This window comes from Ranitomeya imitator, chromosome 1, assembly GCF_032444005.1.
Source record: "Ranitomeya imitator isolate aRanImi1 chromosome 1, aRanImi1.pri, whole genome shotgun sequence".
In the NCBI taxonomy this organism is placed as follows: Eukaryota; Metazoa; Chordata; class Amphibia; order Anura; family Dendrobatidae; genus Ranitomeya; species Ranitomeya imitator.
In genome coordinates, this window is record NC_091282.1 from 1,073,616,572 (window position 1) to 1,073,643,599 (window position 27,028).

Sequence of the window (27,028 nt, forward strand, 5' to 3'; positions counted from 1 at the left end):
CATTTCTTTGATATTACCTGCGTTTATTTGTGAAACAATGGAAATTTGGCAAAAATTTTAAAAATTTCGCAATTTTCCAAATTTGAATTTTCATGCCCTTAAATCACAGAGATATGTCACACAAAATACTTAATAAGTAACATTTCCCACATGTCTACTTTACATCAGCACAATTTTGGAACCAATTTTTTTTTGTTAGGGAGTTATAAGGGTTAAAAGTTGACCAGCAATTTCTCATTTTTACAACACCATTTTTTTGTAGGGACCACATCACATTTGAAGTCACTTTGAGGGGTTTATAAGATAGAAAATACCAAAATGTTACACCATTCTAAAAACTGCACCCCTCAAGGTGCTCAAAACCACATTTAAGAAGTTTATTAACCCTTCAGGTGCTTCACAGGAATTTTTGGAATGTTTAAAAAAAATGAAAATTTAACTTTTTTTCACGAAAAAGTTACTTCAGATCCAATTTGTTTTATTTTACCAAGGGTAACAGGAGAAATTGGACCCCAAAAGTTGTTTTACAATTTGTCCTGAGTACGGCGATACCCCATATGTTGGGGTAAACAACTGTTTGGGCACATGGCAGAGCTCGGAAGGGAAGGAGCACTGTTTGACTTTTCAATGCAAAATTGGCTGGAAATGAGACAGGACGCCATGTTGCGTTTGGAGAGCCCCTGATGTGCCTAAACAGTGGAAATCCCCCACAAGTGACACCATTTTGGAAAGTAGACCCCCTAAGGAACTTATCTAGATGTGTGGTGAGCACTTTGAACCCACAAGTGCTTCACAGAAGTTTATAATGTAGAGCTGTAAAAATAAAAAATCATATTTTTTTCACAAAAATGATCTTTTTGACCCCAATTTTTTATTTTCCCAAGAGTAACAGGAGAAATTGGACCCCAATAGTTGTTGTGCAATTGGTCCTGAATACGCCTGAGTACGCTGATACCCCATATGTGGGGATAAACCACTGTTTGGGCGCATGGCAGAGCTCGGAAAGGAAGGAGCGCCGTTTGACTTTTTCAACGCAGAATTGGCTGGAATTGAGATCAGACGCCATGTCGCGTTTGGAGAGCCCCTGATGTGCCTAAACAGTGGAAACCCCCAAAAGTGACCCCATTTTGGAAACTATACCACCTAAGGAACTTATCTAGATATGTGGTGTGCACTTTGAACCCCCAATTGTTTCACTAAACTTTATAATGTAGAGCAGTGAAAATTTAAAAAAATCATTTTTTTCCCACAAATTTAGCCCCCAATTTTGTATTTTCCCAAGGGTATCTGGAGAAATTGGACCCCAAAAGTTGTTGTGCAATTTGTCCTGAGTGTGCTGATACCCCACATGTGGGAGAAAACTACTGTTTGGGCACACATCGGGGCTCAGAATGGAAGAAGTGGCGTTTTGGAATGCAGATTTTGAGGGAATAGTCTGCGGGCATCATGTTGTGTTTGCAGAGCCCCTGACGTACCTAAACAGTAGAAAACCCCCACAAGTGACCCCATATTGGAAACTAGACCCCACAAAGGAACTTATCTAGGTGTGCATGCTGTGAGAACTTTGAACCCCCAAGTGTTTCACTAAAGTTTATAACGCAGAGCCGTGAAAATAAACATTTTTTTTTTTTACACAAAAATTATTTTTTAGCCCCCAGTTTTGTATTTTCTCAAGAGTAACAGGAGAAATTGGACCCCAAAAGTTGTTGTACAATTTGTCCTGAGTACGCTGATACCACATATGTGGGAGAAAACTACTGTTTGGGCACATGTCGCGGCTCAGAAGGGAAGGAGCACTGTTTTACATTTTCAACGCAGAATTGGATGGAATTGAGATCGGACGTCATGTTACGTTTGCAGAGCCCCTGATGTGTCTAAACAGTGGAAACCCCCCAATTCTAACTCCAACCCTAACCCCAACACACCCTTAACACTAATCCCAACCCTAACCACACCCCTAACCCCAACACACCCCTAACACTAATCCGAACCTCAACACTCCCCTAACCCTAATCCCAACCCTAACCTTAACCCTAACCGCACCCCTAACCCTGACACATCCTTAACCCAACCTTAAACGTAATCCAAACCCTAACCCCAACTCTAGCCCCAACCCTAACCCTAACTTTAGCCCCAAACCTAACCCTAACTTTAGCCCTAACCCTAACTTTAGCCCCAACCCTAACTTTAGCCCCAACCCTAACTTTAGCCCCAACCCTAACCTTAACCCTAATGGGAAAATGGAAATAAATGCATTTTTTTATTTTATTATTTTTCCCTAACTAAGGGGGTGATAAAGGTTTTTTTTATTTACAATTTATGTTTGGCAGCTGTCACACACTAAAAGACGCTTTTTTATTGCAAAAAATAGTTTTTGCGTCACCACATTTTGAGAGCTATAATTTTTTCCATATTTTGGTCCACATGTCATGTGAGGTCTTATTTGTTTGCTGGATGAGTTGACGTTTTTATTGGTTTTTCAGGCACATGACATTTTTTGATCGTTTTTTATTCCCATTTTTGTTAGGCAGAGTGAACAAAAACCAGCAATTCATGAATTTCAGAAATTATGCCCTAAACTTCCATCCTATTTGAAGGACAGTTCACACATTTTAAACATTTTACAGAAGGTAGTATGGGAAGAACACTATATAATAGGAACTTTAGATATCACTTCCCTCTATACTGTAATCCAACACAAAAAATGGTGTGAAGCAGTAGAGTATTTTATGTCAAAGAATAGCCAGACACCTCAAGACCAAACTTCTTTTATCATGGACTGTATAAATTTTATACTTACGCACAATTATTTTAGATTTGAGACTCACTACTACTCCCAGGAGTGGGGGACTGCCATGGGTACCAGGTTCGCCCCCATTTACGCAAACCTATACATTGGAAGGTGGGAGGAGGAAACCATTTTCCGTGGTGGCGAGCTGCGGGCGGACCTGGTCCTATGGCAGAGGTTCATTGATGACATAATATTCATATGGTCAGGAGGTCCCATTTTACTAAGTGATTTTATTGATGATTCAAATAAAAATGACTATTTTTTAACATTCACTTCCACAATTAGTAATAAAGAAATACATTTTTTAGACTTAAACATTTTTTTTTAGAAAATAATAAAATTCAAACCCAAATATATCACAAACCAACCGATTCTAACAATTATATTGCACTAGACAGCTGCCACGTCCCTAGTTGGCTCCTTAATGTCCCAAAGAGTCAATTCATTAGAGCACACAGGAATTGTTCTAGACCAGAGGACTATAACACAGAAGCAGACCTTTTAGTGGGGAAATTTGAAAGTAAGGGATATGAGAAGCAGTTTTTAATAGAAACTAAAAGACTGGTTGGAGAATATCCACGAGAAAGGTTCTTAATGCAAAAAGACAAAAAAGAAAACAGTAGTGAAGAATGGGGAAATTATGACATCCCAATCATAACGCAGTACAATTCTAAAAGCAGGTTGTTAAACAAGATTGTTAACAAACATTGGAATATTCTGAAAGAGGACAAGGTAATTGGGGAACTATTACCAATACGTCCAAAATTTGTCTTTAAAAAAAGGCAAATAATTTGGGAAATTTAATTGCTCCCACTATATGTAGACCTTTGGAAATAAAAAATTCTCTCTTACTACAACGTTCCAATGGTTTTTTTTCCGTGCAAAAAATGCTTACCATGCAGAAAATTGGGTACTAAAAAACAGACCTTAATTTCAAATCAGTCATCAGTGATTAACCCCTTAATCCCATATGATGTACTATCCCGTCAAGGTGCCCTGGGACTTAATTCCCGGTGACGGGATAGTACGTCATATGCGATTGGCCGCGCTCACGGGGGGAGTGCGGCCGATCACGGCCGGGTGTCAGCTGCCTATCGCAGCTGACATCCGGCACTATGTGCCAGGAGCGGTCACGGACCGCTCCTGGCACATTAACCCCCGGAACACCGCGATCAAACATGATCGCAGTGTGCCGGCGGTGCTGGAAGCATCGCGCAGGTAGGGGGCTCCCTGCGGGCTTCCATAAGACCCCCGCAGCAACGCGATGTGATCGCGTTGCTGCGAGGGTCTCCTACCTTCCTCCCTGCAGCAAGGCCCGGATCCAAAATGGCCACGGCATCCGGGTCCTGCAGGGAGGGAGGTGGTTTACCAAGTGCCTGCTCAGAGCAGGCGCTTGGTAAGCCTGCAGCACTGCAAGTCAGATTGTTGATCTGACAGAGTGCTGTGCAAACTGTCAGATCAACGATCTGTGATGTCCCCCCCTGGGACAAAGTAAAAAAAAAAATTTACACATGTGTAAAAAAAAAATAGAAAAAAAAAATTCCTAAATAAAGGAGAAAAAAAAAATTATTCCCATAAATACATTTCTTTATCTAAATAAAAAAAAATAAATAAAAGTACACATACAGACGAAGGATAACTCCGAAACACGCGTCGGGTACGCGCTGACACAGGAACAGAGGCCCCCCCCTCCCCAGGTATATGTGACTACTATATTTTTGGCCGTACAGCTGCACAGTGCAATATGCTAATTTAGGCGGACACCATTGTTTTTCCCTATGGTAGCTATCTGCAAGGGTGTTTTTTTTACTTACTTGGAGTAAGGTTCTGGCACACTATCACTGTTTCTACTGCACCTTATATTTTGCACTTTATGTAAACCAATTTTGTTTATATAACAGGGGTATTATACCCCCTTCCCCACATTTTTTCACATATTGATTGTGGTTTTAGGTTTTTTTTATGTGCAATCATATATATCTTTATAAAGATTTTATACACCTTCTATGCGCCCTGTATATGTGCTGAACCGTATTGGTCTTTACAAAGCACTTATTCACTTTATATAAGCAGATTTTGCACATTATTCATTTTATTTTATTTCCCTCCTCCCCAACCCTCCCTCCTTTTTCTTATGCAATATATAGTGCTTCTTGTACAGCCTAAATATTTGAATCCTGGTAAAATTGGGGATTAGAGTGCTGGTTAATATATATAGTCGTATAATCCTGTTGTCACGCGGAAGTGTTTATGTTTTTATATATTTTTTGATTATGTAACATTTGGCATTCCTTTTAATAAAGCCATATTTTAATATTCCCGTGCCTTGTATATATTTTCCTTTTTTGGTCCGTGTGGTATTGCCTTGTCTTTAGCCCCAATGTTTAGGCACATCAGAGGCTCTCCAAATGCGACATGGCGTCCCATCTCAATTCCAGTCAATTTTGCATTGAAAAGTCAAATGGCGCTCCTTCCCTTCCGAGCTCTGCCATGCGCCCAAACAGTGGTTTACCCCCACATATGGGATATCAGCGTACTCAGGACAAATTGTACAACAACTTTTGGGGTCCATTTTCTCCTGTTACCCTTGGTAAAATAAAACAAATTGGAGCTGAAGTAAATTTTTTGTGAAAAAAAGTTAAATGTTCATTTTTATTTAACCCCTTTACCCCCAAGGGTGGTTTGCACGTTAATGACCGGGCCAATTTTTACAATTCTGACCACTGTCCCTTTATGAGGTTATAACTCTGGAACGCTTCAACGGATCCCAGTGATTCGGACATTGTTTTCTCGTGACATATTGTACTTCATGATAGTGGTAAAATTTCTTTGATAGTACCTGCGTTTATTTGTGAAAAAATTTTTGCAATTTTCCAACTTTGAATATTTATGCAATTAAATCACAGAGATATGTCACACAAAATACTTAATAAGTAACATTTCCCACATGTCTACTTTACATCAGCACAATTTTGGAACCAAAATTTATTTTTGTTAGGGAGTTATAAGGGTGAAAAGTTGACCAACAATTTCTCATTTCTACAACACCATTTTTTTTAGGGACCACATCTCATTTGAAGTCATTTTGAGGGGTCAATATGATAGAAAATACCCAAGTGTGACACCATTCTAAAAACTGCACCCCTCAAGGTGCTCAAAACCACATTCAAGAAGTTTATTAACCCTTCTGGTGCTTCACAGGAATTTTTTGAATGTTTAAATAAAAATGAACATTTAACTTTTTTTCACAAAAAATTTAATTCAGCTCCAATTTGTTTTATTTTACCAAGGGTAACAGGAGAAAATGGACCCCAAACATTGTTGTACAATTTGTCCTGAGTACGCCAATACCCCACATATGGGGGTAAACCACTGTTTGGGCGCATGGCACAGCTCGGAAGCAAAGGAGCGCCATTTGACTTTTCAATGCAAAATTGACTGGAATTGAGATGGGACGCCATGTTGCGTTTGCAGAGCCCCTAATGTACCTAAATAGTAGAAACCCCTCACAAGTGACACCATTTTGGAAAGTAGACCCCCTAAGGAACTTATCTAGATGTGTGGTGAGTGCTTTGACCCACCAAGGGCTTCACAGAAGTTTATAATGGAGAGCCGTAAAAATAAAACAAATTTTTTCCCACAAAAATTATTTTTTAGCCCCCAGTTTTGTATTTTCCCGAGGGTAACAGGAGAAATTGGACCCCAAAATTTGTTGTCCAATTTGTCCTGAGTGCGCTGATACCCCATATGTGGGGGGAAACCACTGTTTGGGCGCATGGCACAGCTCGGAAGCAAAGAAGCTCCATTTGACTTTTCAATGCAAAATTGACTGCAATTGAGATGGGACGCCATGTTTCGTTTGGAGAGCCCCTGATGTGCCTAAACATTGAAACCCCCCACAAGTGACACCATTTTGGAAAGTAGACCCCCTAAGGAACTTATCTAGAGGTGTGGTGAGCACTTTGACCCACCAAGTGCTTCACAGAAGTTTATAATGTAGAACCGTAAAAATAAAAAATCATATTTTTTCACAAAAATTATCTTTTCGCCCCCAATTTTTTATTTTTCCAAGGGTAAGAGAAGAAATCGGACCCCAAAAAGTTGTTGTACAATTTGTCCTGAGTACGCTGATACCCCATATGTGGGGGTAAACCACTGTTTGGTCGGATGGGAGAGCTCGGAGCCCCTAACCCAAATCCCAACCCTATTCCCAACTGTAAATGTAATCTAAACCCTAACTGTAACTTTAGCCCCAACCCAAACTGTAGCCCTAGCCCTAACCCTAGCCCTAACCCTAGCCCTAACCCTAGCCCTAGCCCTAACCCTAACCCTAGCCCTAACCCTAGCCCTAACCCTAACCCTAGCCCTAGCCCTAATGGGAAAATGGAAATAAATACATTTTTTTTAATTTTTCCCTAACTAAGGGGGTGATGAAGGGGGGTTTGATTTACTTTTATAGTGGGTTTTTTAGCTGATTTTTATGATTGGCAGCCGTCACACACTGAAAGACGCTTTTTATTGCAAAAAATATTTTTTGCGTTACCACATTTTGAGAGCTATAATTTTTCCACATTTTGGTCCACAGAGTCATGTGAGGTCTTGTTTTTTGCGGGACGAGTTGACGTTTTTATTGCTAACATTTTCGGGCACGTGACATTTTTTGATCGCTTTTTATTCCGATTTTTGTGAGGCAGAATGACCAAAAACCAGCTATCCATGAATTTCTTTTGGGGGAGGCGTTTATACCGTTCCGCGTTTGGTAAAATTGATAACGCGGTTTTATTCTTCGGGTCAGTACGATTACAACGCCACCTCATTTATATCATTTTTTAATGTGTTGGCGCTTTTATACGATAAAAACTATTTTATAGAAAAAATAATTATTTTTGCATCGCTTTATTCTCAGGACTATAACTTTTTTATTTTTTTGCTGATGATGCTGTATGGCGGCTCGTTTTTTGCGGGACAAGATGACGCTTTCAGCGGTTTCATGGTTATTTATATCTGTCCTTTTGATCGCGTGTTATTCCACTTTTTGTTCGGCGGTATGATAAAGCGTTGTTTTTTGCCTCGTTTTTTTTTTCTTACGGTGTTTACTGAAGGGGTTAACTAGTGGGCCAGGTTTATAGGTCGGGCCGTTACGGACACGGCGATACTAAATATATGTACTTTTATTGGTTTTTTTAATTTATTTAGATAAAGAAATGTATTTATGGGAATAATATTTTTTTTTCTTTCATTATTTAGGAATATTTTTTTTTTTTTTTTTTTTTTTTACACATTTGGAAATTTTTTTTTTTACTTTTTTACTTTGTGCCAGGGGGGGAATCACAGATCGGTGATCTGACAGTGTGCACAGCACTCTGTCAGATCACTGATCTCACTTAGAGCGGTGCAGGCTTCACAGTGCCTGCTCTGAGCAGGCGCTGTGAAGCCACCTCCCTCCCTGCAGGACCCGGATCCGCGGCCATCTTGGATCCAGGTCTGAAGCAGGCAGGGAGGGAGGTAAGACCCTCGCAGCAACGCGATCACATCGCGTTGCTGCGGGGAGCTCAGGGAAGCCCGCAGGGAGCCCCCTCCCTGCGCGATGCTTCCCTGCACCGCCGGCACATCGCGATCATCTTTGATCGCGGTGTGCCAGGGGTTAATGTGCCGGGGGCGGTCCGTGACTGCTCCTGGCACATAGTGCCGGATGTCAGCTGCGATATGCAGCTGACACCCGGCCGCGATCGGCCGCGTTCCCCCCGTGAGCGCCGCCGATCGCGCTGGACGTACTATCCCGTCCGTGGTCATAGGGGCCCACCCCACCTCGACGGGATAGTACGTCCGATGTCAGAAAGGGGTTAAACATTCCAAAAATTCCTGTAAAACACCTGAAGGGTTAATAAACTTCTTGAATGTGGTTTTGAGCACCTTGAGGGGTGCAGTTTTTAGAATGGTGTCACACTTGGGTATTTTCTATCATATAGACCCCTCAAAATGACTTCAAATGTGATGTGGTCCCTAAAAAATATTGGTGTTGTAAAAATGAGAAATTGCTGGTCAACTTTTAACCCTTATAACTCCTTAACAAACAAAAAAATTTTGGTTCCAAAATTGTGCTGATGTAAAGTAGACATGCATGTGGGAAATGTTACTTATTAATTATTTTGTGTGTGATTTAAGGGCATAAAAATTCAAAGTTGGAAAATTGCAAAATTTTCAAAATTTTCGCCAAATTTCCATTTCTTCACAAATAAACGCACATTATATCGAATAAATTTTACCACTATCATGAAGTACAATATATCACGAGAAAAAAATTTATGAATCGCCAAGATCCGTTGAAGCATTCCAGAGTTATAACCTCATAGAGGGACAGTGGTCAGAATTGTAAAAATTGGCCCGGTCATTAATGTGCAACCACCCTCGGGGCTTAAGGGGTTAATATCAGAGATTTTATCACCTGTCCACTAAAGGTATAATTTTTCAGTATTATATGTCCTTGTAAAAAAATATACATAGGCCGGACTATACGCCCAATGCATGTGAGGATTAGAGAGCATTTGCGCAATATCAGCAAAAAGTTCACTGGACATCCTTTATCCCAACATTTTGTCAAACATCACGGGGGTTCATTAAAGGATATTATAGTCACTGGACTTAAAATAGTTAAAAAAGACTGGCTTGGGGGTAATTTTCTCCATCAAATGTCGCGTGAAGAAACTAGATGCATATTTGAGATGAACACCTTGGCACCTAACGGTCTGAATAGCGAAATCGAACTGTTTGGTTTTAATCAATGAATGAGTAACAACAGACGCGGCATGCTATGTAAGGCACACATTATGCACACAGCACTATCCCTGAGGAAGGAGTCAGCGACTCCGAAACGCGTAGGATAGTGTGGTCCTGTGTGCGCCTCGTAGCCGGTCACGTGAAGGCATCACGTGTCAGTGACGTCACGCAAGGTCCTGCACCTTGCCGGCTTTTTGTTTTTGTTCTTTCATTTACCTGCGACTGCCAGTGCACGGCAGATTTGGAGCTTTCAAGGGGCACACTAGTAACCGGCCGGGACAGCGTCCCCTGCACTATTATCTACTACTCAGCATTTGCTTTCTGACATCTGGCATTGTTTGAATGGGAATCCAGATAAGGATCCAGACTCATGTCCCACATTATATAATCAAAGGACTTTCTCAGACGCAACAGGCAACATCTGAATACAGTCTTTAGGATTAAGGTAATCAGACATTGCCATTCATTTGGACATTTATATAAGACTAGATGGCAGCCCGATTTTAAAGAATCGGGAGTCTAGAATCCATATATACTTGAAATTCGGCAGGAGCTTGAAGAGCAACGTCACTGGGCCCGCCTCCACGCAGTAGAAACTTGCTGTGAGGTAAAAATTCAAAAATCACACCAAAATGGCGGGCGGAGTGTGTCATAGTACGGCACGTTTTTGATTGGTCGCTCGCAGCAGGCGGCAACCAATCAGACACTGGACACTGTTGACGTCACTTAGCTCCGGACATAATGTCCGGAGCTAATGTCCGGAGCTAATCTCCGCACATTAGCTCCGGACATTAGCTCCGGACATTAGCTCCGGACAAAGCCACGGAAGTTGGCACAAATTGCAGGAAGTAGTATTCTAGGCAATTAATCTCCGGACATTAGCTCCGGACATTAGCTCCGGACATTAGCTCCGGACAAAGCCACGGAAGTTGGCACAAATTGCAGGAAGTAGTATTCTAGGCAATTATATATTAGATAAAAAGAGGTTTTCATTTACATTCTTATTTATTTATTTATATTTTTAACTGAGTTTTTTAGCGCAAATATCTTAGATATTCCCTTTACATTTTTCACTCTTTTTTTTCATTGCAACCATTTGGTAAATTCAAAAAATTCAATTTTTTTCATATTTATGTACACTCTGCGCCCCATCCTGACTGAAAAAAAACAAATGTAGACATTTTTGAAAATTTATTAAAAAAGAAAAACTGAAATATCACATGGTCATAAGTATTCAGACCCTTTGCTCAGTATTGAGTAGAAGCACCCTTTCAGCTAGTACAGCCATGGGTCTTCTTGGGAATGATGCAACAAGTTTTTCACACTTGGATTTGGGGATCCTCTGCCATTCTTCCTTGCAGATCCTCTCCAGTTCCATCAGGTTGGATGGGGAACATTGGTGGACAGCCATTTTCAGGTCTCTCCAAAGAGGCTCAATTGGGTTTAGCTCAGGGCTCTGGCTGGGCCAGTCAACAATGGTCACAGAGTTGTTCTGAAGCCACTCGTTTGTTATTTTAGGTGTGTGCTTAGGGTCATTGTCTTGTTGGAAGGTGAACCTTCAGCCAAGTCTGAGGTCCAGAGCACTCTGGAAGAGGTTTTCATCCAGGATATCTCTGTATTTGGCCACATTCATGTTTCTTTCAGTGGCAACCAGTCGTCTTGTCCCTGCAGCTGAAAAACACCCCATAGCATGATGCTGCCACCACTCTGTTTCACTGTTGGAATTGTATTGAGCAGGTAATGAGCAGTACCTGGTTTTCTCCACACATACCACTTAGAATTATCACCAAAAAGGTCTATCTTCGTCTCATCAGACCACAGAATCTTAATTTTTATAGTCTGGGAGTCCTTCATATGTTTTTTTAGCAAACTCTATGTGGACTTTCATGTCTTTCACTGAGAAGAGGCTTCAGTTGGGCCACTCTGCCATAAAGCCCTGAACGGTGGAGGGCTGCAGTGATAATTGACTTTGTGGAACTTTCTCCCATCTCCCTACTGCATCTCTGGAGCTTAGTCACAGTGATCTTGGGGTTCTTCTTTACCTCTCTCACCAAAGCTCTTCTCCCATGAGTGCTCAGTTAGGCTGGACGGCCAGGTCTAGGAAGACTTCTGGTGGTCCCAAACTTCTTCCATTTAAGGACTATGGAGGCCACTGTGCTCTTAGGAACCTTCGGGACTGCAGAAATTCTTTTATCACCTTGGCCAAATCTGTGCCTTGCCACAATTCTGTCTCTGAGCTCCTTGGTCAGTTCCTTTGACCTCATGATTCTCATTTGGTCTGACATGCACTGTGAGCTGTGAGGTCTTATATAGACAGGTGTGTGCCTTTCCAAATCAAGTCCTATCAGTTTAATTAAATACAGCTGGATTCCAATGAAGGAGTAGAACCATCTCAAGGAGGATCACAAGGAAATGGACTGCATACGAATTAAATTTGAGTGTTTGAGCAAAGGGTCTGAATACTTATGAAGTTATGACTATGTGATATTTCGGCTTTTCTTTTTTAATAAATTAGCAAAAATGTATACATTTCTGGGTTTTTTTTTCAGTCAAGATGGGGTACAGAGTGCACATTAATGTGAAAAAATGAACTTTTTTTGAATTTACCAAATGGCTGCAATGAAATAAAGAGTGAAAAATTTAAAGGGGTCTGAATAATTTCCATAGCCACTGTAAATAATAAAAAATAGATAATGAACAAAACCTCATTCCAATCCTGGTATGCATGGCTTCTTCATCCCTATCCTGGAATGCATGGCCCCCTCATCCCTATCCTGGTATGCATGGCCTCCTCATCCCTATCGTGGTATGCATGGCCTCCTCATCCCCATCCTGGTATTCATGGCACCTCTTCCCCATCCTGGTATACATGGCTCCTCATCCCCATCCTGGTATTCATGGCACCTCTTCCCCATCCTGGTATACATGGCTCCTCATCCCTATCCTGGTATACATGGCTCCTCATCCCTATCCTGGTATACGTGGCTCCTCATCCCTATCCTGGTATACGTGGCTCCTCATCCCCATCCTGGTATACGTGGCTCCTCATCCCCATCCTGGTATACATGGCTCCTCATCCCCATCCTGGTATACATGGCTCCTCATCCCTATCTTGGTATACATGGCTCCTCATCCCCATCCTGGTATACATGGCTCCTCATCCCCATCCTGGTATTCGTGGCTCCTCATCCCCATCCTGGTATACGTGGCTCCTCATCCCCATCCTGGCATGCATGGCCCCTCACCCCTATCCTGGTATGCATGGCTCCTCATCCCTATCCTGGTATGCATGGCTCCTCATCCCTATCCTGGTATACATGGCTCCTCATCCCTATCCTGGTATACATGGCTCCTCATCCCCATCCTGGTATACGTGGCTCCTCATCCCCATCCTGGTATACGTGGCTCCTCTTCCCCATCCTGGTATGCATGGCTCCTCATCCCTATCCTGGTATACATGGCTCCTCATCCCTATCCTGGTATACATGGCTCCTCATCCCTATCCTGGTATACATGGCTCCTCATCCCCATCCTGGTATACGTGGCTCCTCATCCCTATCCTGGTATACGTGGCTCCTCATCCCCATCCTGGCATACGTGGCTCCTCATCCCTATCCTGGTATACATGGCTCCTCATCCCTATCCTGCTATACATGGCTCCTCATCCCTATCCTTGTATACATGGCTCCTCATCCCCATCCTGGTATACGTGGCTCCTCATCCCCATCCTGGTATACGTGGCTCCTCATCCCCATCCTGGTATACATGGCTCCTCATCCCTATCTTGGTATACATGGCTCCTCATCCCCATCCTGGTATACATGGCTCCTCATCCCCATCCTGGTATTCATGGCTCCTCATCCCCATCCTGGTATACGTGGCTCCTCATCCCCATCCTGGCATGCATGGCCCCTCACCCCTATCCTGGTATGCATGGCTCCTCATCCCTATCCTGGTATACATGGCTCCTCATCCCTATCCTGGTATACATGGCTCCTCATCCCTATCCTGGTATACATGGCTCCTCATCCCCATCCTGGTATACGTGGCTCCTCTTCCCCATCCTGGTATGCATGGCTCCTCATCCCTATCCTGGTATACATGGCTCCTCATCCCTATCCTGGTATACATGGCTCCTCATCCCCATCCTGGCATACATGGCTCCTCATCCCTATCCTGGTATACATGGCTCCTCATCCCCATCCTGGTATACGTGGCTCCTCATCCCTATCCTGGTATACATGGCTCCTCATCCCCATCCTGGCATACGTGGCTCCTCATCCCTATCCTGGTATACATGGCTCCTCATCCCTATCCTGGCATGCATGGCCCCTCATTTACCAAATGGCAATGAAATAAAGAGTGAAAAATTTAAAGGGGTCTGAATAATTTCCGTACCCACTGTAAATAATAAAAAATAGATAATGAACAAAACCTCATTCCAATCCTGGTATGCATGGCTTCTTCATCCCTATCCTGGAATGCATGGCTCCCTCATCCCTATCCTGGTATGCATGGCCTCCTCATCCCCATCCTGGTATTCATGGCACCTCTTCCCCATCCTGGTATACATGGCTCCTCATCCCTATCCTGGTATTCATGGCTCCTCATCCCCATCCTGGTATACGTGGCTCCTCATCCCCATCCTGGCATGCATGGCCCCTCACCCCTATCCTGGCATGCATGGCTCCTCATCCCTATCCTGGTATACATGGCTCCTCATCCCTATCCTGGTATACATGGCTCCTCATCCCTATCCTGGTATACATGTCTCCTCATCCCTATCCGACATGCATAGCTCCTCATCTCCTCATTTTTTTGCCTAAAATGCAAAGGAAATGTGTCATCTTTAACTTTAGGCCTTTTAGACATCATTTCATCTTCAACTTGCTTAACTGTTCACAATAATAGTAATTTTGCCCAGGGGTGCCCAAACTTTTATATGCCACTGTATGTATATCGCCGTCACTTATTACATAGTATCCTCTAATGTTATGTATTGCACTATACAAAAGAGAAAAATATTGGCGTGGCACGACTCCCATCTGTTTACCTCTACAAATGTGCACCAGTGTGACCACACATGACCTCCCAAAACATCATGTCACTTGGTACATAGGGTGCTGGGGTGGCTCATGCTCTCTAAACTACTTTTAATTCTTCCCTGAGTCAAAAAGCAGATTGTTCTTATTCAAAGGAAACAAAACCATCACTATGAGGGGCCCTTACCAGCTGTTCAATGTTATAAAGCAGAGTACATAAGGTCTAGTGAGAACAAGGAATTCATGGATAAGTAGGAGGAGCAAAAATCTTACTGCAAACAAGATGTTGAGGTTTTGGAAATGTGTCATGGAAATGAAATAATTCTGTCAATTTATTCCCCTTTTATTAGAGTAGTGTTGCAGATTCCCAGGTCCCTGCAAGTATACTGTAGCAAGGAACAGTGTTCTCTGACATACAGAGGGTGCACCATAGAACTGAAGGATCGCACACATCTAGGAAGGCTGGCACTTGCCTTATGCCACAGGCAGTTTATTTGCACCATACATTAACCCCTTATCGACCAGCTTTTTTATCTTTACTTTGATATAGCTGTACGTACAGTATGTACGTACGTGCTGTATGTACAGCTGCTGTACGGGAGCTTGTTTTTCGCTGGACGAGTTTTAGTTTTGAATGACTCAAATCATTTTACCAATCTGTGCACTGGCGAATGTGAACAATAAATCCACCTGTGGTGAAATAAAAAAAAATGCAATTTCACAATTTGGGAGTAATTTGGATCTATGTCATTTGTAAAGTGTTTTTTTTCTGAGAAATGAGTGGTCCTCTGGAAAAAAAATGTCTGGCTTTGATCTGAGTATTGGATCAAAATAGGCAATGCAAGTCAATGGCTCTGTGAAAAAAAATGGACTTCACTCGGATGACATCTAAGTGCTGTCCGATTTTCAGTGATTGAAAGGAGAAAGTGGCGGAACCCTTTTTAGATTTTTCTAGATTAAGCATTTATATGGTAAAAGAAAAAGGTGCTGGGAGGTTACATAAACAGACAGACAGCAAGAATAAGCAGTGTAAGTCTAGCAGGGTAAATCCCTTCGCTAAAGGGCTGCAACTCGTTAGCACAAATCCAACTTGAAGTTTAGCCAGCAAGGAAGTGTAAGGAAGGGGTAATATACATTGCTCAAAAAATAAAGGGAACACTTAAACAACAGAATATAACTCCAAGTAAATCAAACTTCTGTGAAATCAAACTGTCCACTTAGGAAGCAACACTGTTTGACAATCAATTTCACATGCTGTTGTGCAAATGGAATAGACAACAGATGGAAATTATTGGCAATTATTAAGACACACTCAATAAAGGAGTGGTTCTGCAGGTGGGGACCACAGACCTCATCTCAGTACCAATGCTTTCTGGCTGATGTTTTGGTCACTTTGGAATGTTGGTTGTGCTTTCACACTCGTGGTAGCATGAGACGGACTCTACAACCCACACAAGTGGTTCAGGTAGTGCAGCTCATCCAGGATGGCACATCAATGCGAGCTGTGGCAAGAAGGTTTGCTGTGTCTGTCTGCGTAGTGTCCAGAGGCTGGAGGTGCTACCAGGAGACAGGCCAGTACACCAGGAGATGTGGAGGGGGTCGTAGGAGGGCAACAACCCAGCAGCAGGACCGCTACCTCAGCCTTTGTGCAAGGAGGAACAGGAGGAGCACTGCCAGAGCCCTGCAAAATGACCTCCAGCAGGCCACAAATGTGCATATGTCTGCACAAACGTTTAGAAACCGACTCCATGAGGATGGTCTGAGTGTCCGACGTCCACAGATGGGGGATGTGCTCACAGCCCAACACCGTGCAAGACGATTGGCATTTGCCACAGAACACCAGGATTGGCAAATTCGCCACTGGCGCCCTGTGCTCTTCACAGATGAAAGCAGGTTCACACTGAGCACATGTGACAGATGTGACAGAGTCTGGAGATGCCGTGGAGAGCGATCTGCTGCCTGCAACATCCTTCAGCAGGACCGGTTTGGCAGTGGGTCAGTAATGGTGTGGGGTGGCATTTCTTTGGAGGGCCGCACAGCCCTCCATGTGCTCGCCAAAGGAAGCCTGACTGCCATTAGGTACCGAGATGAGATCCTCAGACCCCTGGTGCGGTTGGCCCTGGCTTCCTCCTAATGCAGGGCAATGCCAGACCTCATGTGGCTGGAGTGTGTCAGCAGTTCCTGCAAGATGAAGGCATTGAAGCTATGGACTGGCCCGCCCGTTCCCCAGACCTGAATCCGATTGAACACATGTGGGACATCATGTCTCGCACCATCAACAAACGTCACGTTGCACCAAAGACTGTCCAGGAGTTGGTTGGATGCTTTAGTCCTGGTCTTGGAGGAGATCCCTCAGGAGACCATCCGCCTCCTCATCAGAAGCATGCCCAGGCATTATAGGGAGGTCATACAGGCACATGGAGGCAACACACACACAACTGAACATCATTTCATTGTATTGAGGAATTTCCACTGAAGTTGGATCATCCTGTAATTTGATTTTTCATTTTGATTTTGAGCATCATTCAAAATCCAGACATCCATGAGATATTCGTTTTTGATTTACATTGATCATTTTTATGTTTTATTGTTCTCAACACATTCCACTATGTAATGAATAAAGATTTGCAACTGAAATATTTCATTCAGTGAAATCTAGGAGGTGGGATTTTATTGTTCCCTTTATTTTTTTGAGCAGTGTATAAAGCCTCACCTAGAACGTGATAGGGCAAACCAAAATGGGAAAGTGGAAAAGACCTGGAGAGGAGCAAACCCAGAGGGGAGAATAAAGACAATATGAACAATCAGCATTTGGACAGTTAAGGTACCGTCACACTTAGCGACGCTGCAGCGATACCGACAACGATCCGGATCGCTGCAGCGTCGCTGTTTGGTCGCTGGAGAGCTGTCACACAGACCGCTCTCCAGCGACCAACGATGCCGGTAACCAGGGTAAACATCGGGTAACTAAGCGCAGGGCCGCGCTTAGTAACCCGATGTTTACCCTGGTTACCATCCTAAAAGTAAAAAAAAAAAACACCACATACTTACCTACAGCCGTCTGTCCTCCAGCGCTGTGCTCTGCACTCCTCCTGTACTGTCTGTGTGAGCACAGCGGCCGGAAAGCAGAGCGGTGACGTCACCGCTCTGCTTTCCGGCTGACCGACGCTCACAGCCAGTACAGGAGGAGTGCAGAGCACAGCGCTGGAGGACAGACGGCTGTAGGTAAGTATGTAGTGTTTTTTTTTTTTACTTTTAGGATGGTAACCAGGGTAAACATCGGGTTACTAAGCGCGGCCCTGCGCTTAGTTACCCGATGTTTACCCTGGTTACCAGTGAAGACATCGCTGAATCGGTGTCACACACGCCGATTCAGCGATGTCTACGGGGAGTCCAGCGACCAAATAAAGTTCTGGCCTTTCTGCCCCGACCAGCGACAGCACAGCAGGGGCCTGATCGCTGCTGCCTGTCACACTGGACGATATCGCTAGCGAGGACGCTGCAACATCACGGATCGCTAGCGATATCGTCTAGTGTGACGGTACCTTTAAGGAGAACAATAGTTCAACAGACAGAAGAACCGACCTAGAAGAAACAGGTCCCCAAACCCTTCCATGTCACCAAACGTGGACGCTAAGGCTGGGATCACACATGCGAGAAATACGGCCGAGTATCGCATGTTAATACCCGGCACTACTGCCGGCACTCGGGAGCGGAGCGTGCGGGCGCATAGCAATACATGCAGCCTCACGCTCCGCTCATGAGTGGGCAGTGCCGGGTACTAACATGCGGGACTCGGCTGTATTTCTCGCATGTGTGATCCCGGCCTAAATGTGGTTGGGGCACAGAAGGGAAAGGGATATATATATTTTTTTTTGGGGGGGAGGGGGGGGGGGCGAGTAGCCATAGCGCTATTCCAAAGCCTTTGTGCTACCAGTAACATGAAGGTCTCCTATATTTTCATTGACAGGTAATGGACCTGAGTGGGTTCTTGCTTTTTTTGTGGATTGAGTTGCAGCTTTTACCTGAAACATTTTACATAACATTTTAATTTACATAACAATTTTATTTATCCTGTGCCTCTACTCTGAGCACTTACATCGGGGTATTACATGATTCAGATGAAACCCCTGAGGGATCCAATCACTATAATGAGTCAGCAGTCAGCATAGAGTGCAGGATAAATGTGAGCTGAGCCTTGTGAGGTAGAATGAACAAATCAATAGTAGGTGAAGAATTGGTTTTATTTTTTTTTACGCCATTCCTCGTGCGGTATAAGTTTCAGTGATACCAGATTTATATAGTTTTTTTATGTTCTGCTGCTATCACACACTAAAACCTCAAGTTTTTGTATCCCTCATATTTTTAAATGCATAATTTTTCTATATTTCTTCTTAGCCATGTGAGGGCTTTTTTTGTGAGACGAGTTGACGTTTTTACTGGTACAATTTTTGGGGGACATGACGTTTTTTGATCGCTTTCTATTCTGATTATTGGGAGGCAGTATGAATTAAAAAAATGACAAATCAGGAATTCTTATTCTGATAGAGAGGTTTGGCAGCTTGTTTTTTGAAGGGCAAAATTATGTTTTCAGCTTTTTGATTGTGTTTTATTCCACTTTTTCTTGGCAGTATGATGAGAAACCATAGTCTTTTTGCAACATTTTTTTTTTTATATACAGTGTTCACCAAGGGATTTACCAGTGTGACAGTTTTATAGATCGGGTTATTCCAGACCCGGCAATAACATATATGTGTACTTTTTTTTACATAAATATATGTACTGTAGTTATTGGTATAATATTTTTTCTTCTTCTATTTTATGATTTTTTTTTTCCAAATATTTTTACTACTTTTTTTTTATTTTACAGTTTTGCTTAGTCCCTCTATGGGACATTAACTTTTATTACTCTGATCACCAGCAATTCAATGCAATATACCTGTCAGTGCTGCACTGACAGAAGCCTCTTAGACCATGCTCCTGGTATGGTCTAAACAGGCCACCGTAGATGGTAAAATCGAAGGTTATCATGATGACCTCAGGTTGCCATGACAGCCATTGGACCCTGACGGTGTTCATCGGAAGGGAGCCCTTTCCCTGTCCTAGCCTCCTAAATGTTGCTATACATATTTATTGCAGCAATCAGGGGGTTAAACTGTCATGGGTGGTGCAGGCACTGATCCTAGCTATGACAGCCATCGCTTGGCTATCACTTAAGCCGAGTCCAGGCAGCAATAGCGCTGGCACAGCTCCTGTGTTATGCACTATTGCCATTACATATCTATTCGTTATTAGTCTGGAACGCATTCCCGTCAATGATGTATAGGTATGTCAGATGTCATTAAGGGGTTAAGGGGCCTTAATCCTCAGCGACACTTTTTCACGGCCTTGAGAATCAAGTGAATAGCACTACCTGATGAGCAAAAATGCAACTGGTCTTACAGCTGACACTTGTTGCATTGGCCAGAATTAGTTTTAGCACTGATGGTGGATGTTTAACCCCATAAACCCGTGGTGGCGAACCTATGGTACGCGTGCCCTCCCTCTGAGCACATGACACCAGCCCCTACTTGAGCTGGATCTGCATCACACACATCCACCTGAAGTGTATTACAGCACACGAACTTGCCAGGTCCGTTCAGAATACAAGCTGCTGGCCAATCAGAGGCCAGCAGCTGATATCGGCGTACATGTGACTAAGCGCACGTCAGTGACATCATGCGCACTCGTCGCTTGGATGCTGAAGTTAGCTGCTGGACTTCAGAAGATGACGCGGCGGGGGAGAGGAAGTAAGGTGAGTAGGAGTAGGGTCACACTTGCAAGTTCAATGCGAGAAACTCACGCATCAATACCCGACACTGTTGCCGGCACCGGGGACCGGAGTGTGCGGCTTCATAGAAATACATGCATCTGAACGCTCCGGTCCCAAGTGCCAGCACCGGGTATTGATGCGAAAAGACTCGCGCAAGTTTCTCACATTGAACTCGCAAGTGTGACCCTGGCCTTTATTGTGTTTTTTTTTTTTGTGTTGAACAATGGCAGCGCCACCCAAATGGGGCATATATAGCAGTATGGGGGGCATATACATGAGTATATACAGTTAGGGCCAGAAATATTTGGACAGTGACACAATTTTCGCGAGTTGGGCTCTGCATGCCACCACATTGGTTTTGAAATGAAACCTCTACAACAGAATTCAAGTGCAGATTGTAACGTTTAATTTGAAGGGTTGAACAAAAATATCTGATAGAAAATGTAGGAATTGTATACATTTCTTTACAAACACTCCACATTTTAGGAGGTCAAAAGTAATTGGACAAATAAACATAACCCAAACAAAATATTTTTATTTTCAATATTTTGTTGCAAATCCTTTGGAGGCAATCACTGCCTTAAGTCTGGAACCCATGGACATCACCAAACGCTGGGTTTCCTCCTTCTTAATGCTTTGCCAGGCCTTTACAGCCGCAGCCTTCAGGTCTTGCTTGTTTGTGGGTCTTTCCGTCTTAAGTCTGGATTTGAGCAAGTGAAATGCATGCTCAATTGGGTTTAGATCTGGAGATTGACTTGGCCATTGCAGAATGTTCCACTTTTTGGCACTCATGAACTCCTGGGTAGCTTTGGCTGTATGCTTGGAGTCATTGTCCATCTGTACTATGAAGCGCCGTCCAATCAACTTTGCAGCATTTGGCTGAATCTGGGCTGAAAGTATATCCCGGTACACTTCAGAATTCATCCGGCTACTCTTGTCTGCTCTTATGTCATCAATAAACACAAGTGACCCAGTGCCATTGAAAGCCATGCATGCCCATGCCATCACGTTGCCTCCACCATGTTTTACAGAGGATGTGGTGTGCCTTGGATCATGTGCCGTTCCCTTTCTTCTCCAAACTTTTTTCTTCCCATCATTCTGGTACAGGTTGATCTTTGTCTCATCTGTCCATAGAATACTTTTCCAGAACTGAGCTGGCTTCTTGAGGTGTTTTTCTGCAAATTTAACTCTGGCCTGTCTATTTTTGGTATTGATGAATGGTTTGCATCTAGATGTGAACCCTTTGTATTTACTGTCATGGAGTCTTCTCTTTACTGTTGACTTAGAGACAGATACACCTACTTCACTGAGAGTGTTCTGGACTTCAGTTGATGTTGTGAACGGGTTCTTCTTCACCAAATTAAGTATGCGGCGATCATCCACCACTGTTGTCATCCGTGGACGCCCAGGCCTTTTTGAGTTCCCAAGCTCACCAGTCAATTCCTTTTTTCTCAGAATGTACCCAACTGTTGATTTTGCTACTCCAAGCATGTCTGCTATCTCTCTGATGGATTTTTTCTTTTTTTTCAGCCTCAGGATGTTCTGCTTCACCTCAATTGAGAGTTCCTTTGACCGCATGTTGTCTGCTCACAGCAACAGCTTCCAAATGCAAAACCACACACCTGGAATCCACCCCTGACCTTTTAACTACTTCATTGATTACAGGTTAACGAGGGAGACGCCTTCAGAGTTAATTGCAGCCCTTAGAGTCCATTGTCCAATTACTTTTGGTCCCTTGAAAAAGAGGACGCTATGCATTACAGAGCTATGATTCCTAAACCCTTTCTCCGATTTGGATGTGGAAACTATCATATTGCAGCTGGGAGTGTGCACTTTCAGCCCATATTATATATATAATTGTATTTCTGAACATGTTTTTGTAAACAGCTAAAATAACAAAACTTGTGTCACTGTCCAAATATTTCTGGCCCTAACTGTACATGGATTGGGGAGCATATACAAGGATGGGAGAGCATATACAAGGATGGGGTATACATGGATTGGGGGCATATACCTGGATGAGGGGAACATATACATGGATAGGGGCAGCATATACATGGATTGGGGGAGCATATACAAGGATCGGGGGCATATACAAGGATGGGAAGAGCATGTAGAAGGATGGGTAGAGCATATACAAGAATGGGGGGCATATACAAGGATCGGGGAACATATACTAGGATGGTGGAGCATATACAAGGATGGTGGAGCATGTACAAGTATGGGGGAGCATATTAAAGGATGGGGAGAGCATATACAAGGATGGGGACATAAACTAGGATGGGGGAGTATATACAAGGATGGGGACATATACTAGGATGGGGGAGCATATACAAGGATGGGGACATATACTAGGATGGGGGAGCATATACATGGACTATGGGAGCATATACAAGGATGGGGGAGCACATACAAGGATGGGGAGCATATGCTAGGGTGTGGAGTATATACTAGGATGGGGCATATACAAGGATGGGGCACATACAAGGATGGGGGTATATACATGGAGTGGGTGGCATATACTGTACATTGATTGGGAGGCATACACCTGGATGAGGGTAGCAAATACATGGATTGGGGGAACATGTACATGCATTGGGGGAACATGTACATGCATTGGGGGAACATGTACATGGATTGGAGGTGCATATACATGGATGAGGGGCATATACTAGGATCTGCGGGCATAAACCAGTATGGGAAGCATATACAAGGATGGGGGTATATACATGGATTGGGACGTATGCAGTATACATGGATTGAGGGATCATATACATGGATTGCGGGTGGCATATGCATGGATTGGCGGAACATAAAGATGGATTGGGGATCACATTTGTGGATTGGGGGATCATATACATGAATGAGTGGAGCACATACATGGATTGGGGAAGCATATGCATGGATTGGGGGATCACATAAGTGGATTGGGGGAGCATATGCGTGTATTGGTGGAGCATATGCATGGATTAGAGGGGGAATATACTTAGATGAGAGGAGCATACACATGGATTGGGGAGCATATATACAGTATGGGTTGAGGAAGAATATACATGGATTGGAGGAGCATGGACATGGATTGGAGGAGCATAAACATGGATGTGAGGCATATACAAGGATGGTGGGAGCATATACAATGATGGCGGGAGCATATACGTACAGGATGGGGTGAGCATATACCACAAGGATGGGGGAAGCATATACCGCAAGGATGGGGAGGCATATGTAAGCACGAAGACCTGGCTGCGGGTACCTGTACTGAGCCGGGTATGGAACTGTCGAGGCTGCGTCCCATGTCCCGGGGGAAGGAATAGGACAGGCCCTATGACCCGGGCAGCGGGGGCGTATTTAAACAGGGAACCTGGCTGGAAGCTGAGAGAAAAGTGCGCGAAAGAGCAGTGGTTTTGCTGGCGTAAGCGGGTGAGCAGCAAGGTGGGCAGCGTGCTCAGCACCCGAAGCGCCGGCGGTGTGATGGACTGCAGCAGACAGCTCCCGGTGCCACCAGCAAGACAGCTAGTGTAGTGTTGTGAATTCTGTGGCAGAGCTCCCTCCTGTGGTCACAAGTGGTACTTCGGCTGGTTCTCTCTGTGAGCTTCCGTTGGTGGAGGAAAGTGGTACTGCGGCTTCTGAGTTTCCTTCCTCAGGTGATGTGGTGAAGTCGTTAGGTGCTGCTCTATTTAACTCCACCTAGTGCTTTGATCCTGGCCTCCAGTCAATGTTCTAGTATTGGACCTGTTTCCTCCTGGATCGTTCCTGTGGCCTGCTGCTCTGCATAGCTAAGTTCCTCTTTGCTATTTGTTTGCTGTTTTTTTCTGTCCAGCTTGTCAATTTGTTTTTTTCTGCTTGCTGGAAGCTCTGGGACGCAGAGGGTGTACCTCCGTGCCGTTAGTTCGGTACGGAAGGTCTTTTTGCCCCCTTTGCGTGGTTTTTGTAGGGTTTTGTGTTGACCGCAAAGTTACCTTTCCTATCCTCGCTCTGTTCAGAAAGTTGGGCCTCACTTTGCTAAATCTATTTCATCTCTACGTTTGTCTTTTCATCTTAACTCACAGTCATTATATGTGGGGGCTGCCTTTTCCTTTGGGGTATTTCTCTGAGGCAAGGTAGGCTTATTTTCTTTCTTCAGGCTAGCTAGTTTCTCAGGCCGTGCCGAGTTGCATAGGGAGCGTTAGGCGCAATCCACGGCTGCCTTTAGTGTGGTTAGAGAGGATTAGGGATTGCGGTCAACAGAGTTCCCACGTCTCAGAGCTCGTTCTTGTTTTTTGGGTTATTGCCAGGTCACTGTATGTGCGCTGACCTCTATGTCCATTGTGGTACTGAATTACCTTTCATAACAGTACTGGAGGCCAAAGTACTAATGATTCCCAATAGAGGGAAAAAAGAAGTTCTGAGACCATTTTTTTTTCTTTGCACTGTGTTTTGCCTTTTTTTCCCCTAGACATTTGGGTGGTTCAGGACACAGGTGTAGCAATGGACATTAACCCCTTTACCCCCAAGGGTGGTTTGCACGTTAATGACCAGGCCAATTTTTACAATTCTGACCACTGTCCCTTTATGAGGTTATAACTCCGAAACGCTTCAACGGATCCTGGTGATTCTGACATTGTTTTCTCGTGACATATTGTACATGATAGTGGTAAAATTTCTTTGATAGTACCTGCGTTTATTTGTGAAAAAAACGGAAATTTGGCGAAAATTTTGAAAATTTCGCAATTTTCAAACTTTGAATTTTTATGCAATTAAATCACAGAGATATGTCACACAAAATACTTAATAAGTAACATTTCCCACATGTCTCCTTTACATCAGCATAATTTTGGAACCAATTTTTTTTTTGTTAGGGAGTTATAAGGGTTAAAAGTTGACCATCAATTTCTCATTTTTACAACACCATTTTTTTTTAGGGACCACGTCTCATTTGAAGTCATTTTGAGGGGTCTATATGATAGAAAATGCCCAAGTGTGACACCATTCTAAAAACTGCACCCCTCAAGGTGCTCAAAACCACATTCAAGAAGTTTATTAACCCTTCAGGTGTTTAATAGGAATTTTTGGAATGTTTAAATAAAAATGAACATTTAACTTTTTTACACAAAAAATTTACTTCAGCTCCAATTTGTTTTATTTTACCAAGGGTAACAGGAGAAATTGGACCCAAAAAGTTGTTGTCCAATTTGTCCTGAGTACGCTGATACCCCATATGTGGCAGTAAACCACTGTTTGGGCGCATGGGAGAGCTCGGAAGGGAAGGAGCGCAGTTTGACTTTTCAATGCAAAATTGACAGAACTTGAGATGGGACGCCATGTTGCGTTTGGAGAGCCACTGATGTGCCTAAACATTGAAACCCCCCACAAGTGACACCATTTTGGAAAGTAGACCCCCTAAGGAACTTATCTAGAGGTGTGGTGAGCACTTTGACCCACCAAGTGCTTCACAGAAGTTTATAATGCAGAACCGTAAAAATAAAAAATCATATTTTTTCACAAAAATTATATTTTTGCCCCCAATTTTTTATTTTTCCAAGGGTAAGAGAAGAAATTGGACCTCAAAAGTTGTTGTCCAATTTGTCCCGAGTACGCTGATACCCCATATGTGGCAGTAAACCACTGTTTGGGCGCATGGGAGAGCTCGGAAGGGAAGGAGCGCCGTTTGACTTTTCAATGCAAAATTGACAGGAATTGAGATGGGACGCCATGTTGCGTTTGGAGAGCCACTGATGTGCCTAAACATTGAAACCCCCCACAAGTGACACCATTTTGGAAAGTAGACCCCCTAAGGAACTTATCTGGATGTGTGGTGAGCACTTTGACCCACCAAGGGCTTCACAGAAGTTTATAATGCAGAGCCATAAAAATAAAACAAAATTTTTTTCCCACAAAAATTATTTTTTAGCCCCCAGTTTTGTATTTTCCCTAGGGTAACAGGAGAAATTGAACCCCAAAAGTTGTTGTCCAATTTGTCCTGAGTACGCTGATACCCCATATGTGGGGGGGAACCACCGTTTGGGCGCATGGGAGGGTTCGGAAGGGAAGGAGCGCCATTTGGAATGCAGACTTAGATGGAATGGTCTGCAGGCGTCACATTGCGTTTGCAGAGCCCCTAATGTACCTAAACAGTAGAAACCCCCCACAAGTGACACCATTTTGGAAAGTAGACCCCCTAAGGAACTCATCTTGATGTGTTGTGAGAGCTTTGAACCCCCAAGTATTTCACTACAGTTTATAACGCAGAGCCATGCAAATAAAAAATATTTTTTTTTCCACAAAAATTATATTTTAGCCCCCAGTTTTGTATTTTTCCAAGGTTAGCAGGAGAAATTGGACCCTAAATGTTGTTGTCCAATTTGTCCTGAGTACGCTGATACCCGATATGTGGGGGGGAACCACCGTTTGGGCGCATGGGAGGGCTCAGAAGGGAAGGAGCATCATTTGGAATGCAGACTTAGATGGATTGGTCTGCAGGCGTCACATTGCGTTTGCAGAGCCCCTAATGTACCTAAACAGTAGAAACCCCCCACAAGTGACCCCATATTGGAAACTAGACCCCTCAATGAACTTATCTAGATGTGTTGGGAGAACTTTGAACCCCCAAGTGTTTCACTACAGTTT

At 43.5% G+C, this 27,028-nt stretch overlaps 1 protein-coding gene across 2 annotated transcripts in view; it reads right to left on the reverse strand.

Moving 5' to 3' along the window:
* HPF1 (histone PARylation factor 1) overlaps positions 1-27,028 on the reverse strand; it is a 101,240-nt gene that overhangs the window by 36,297 nt on the left and 37,915 nt on the right. The window lies entirely within an intron of this gene.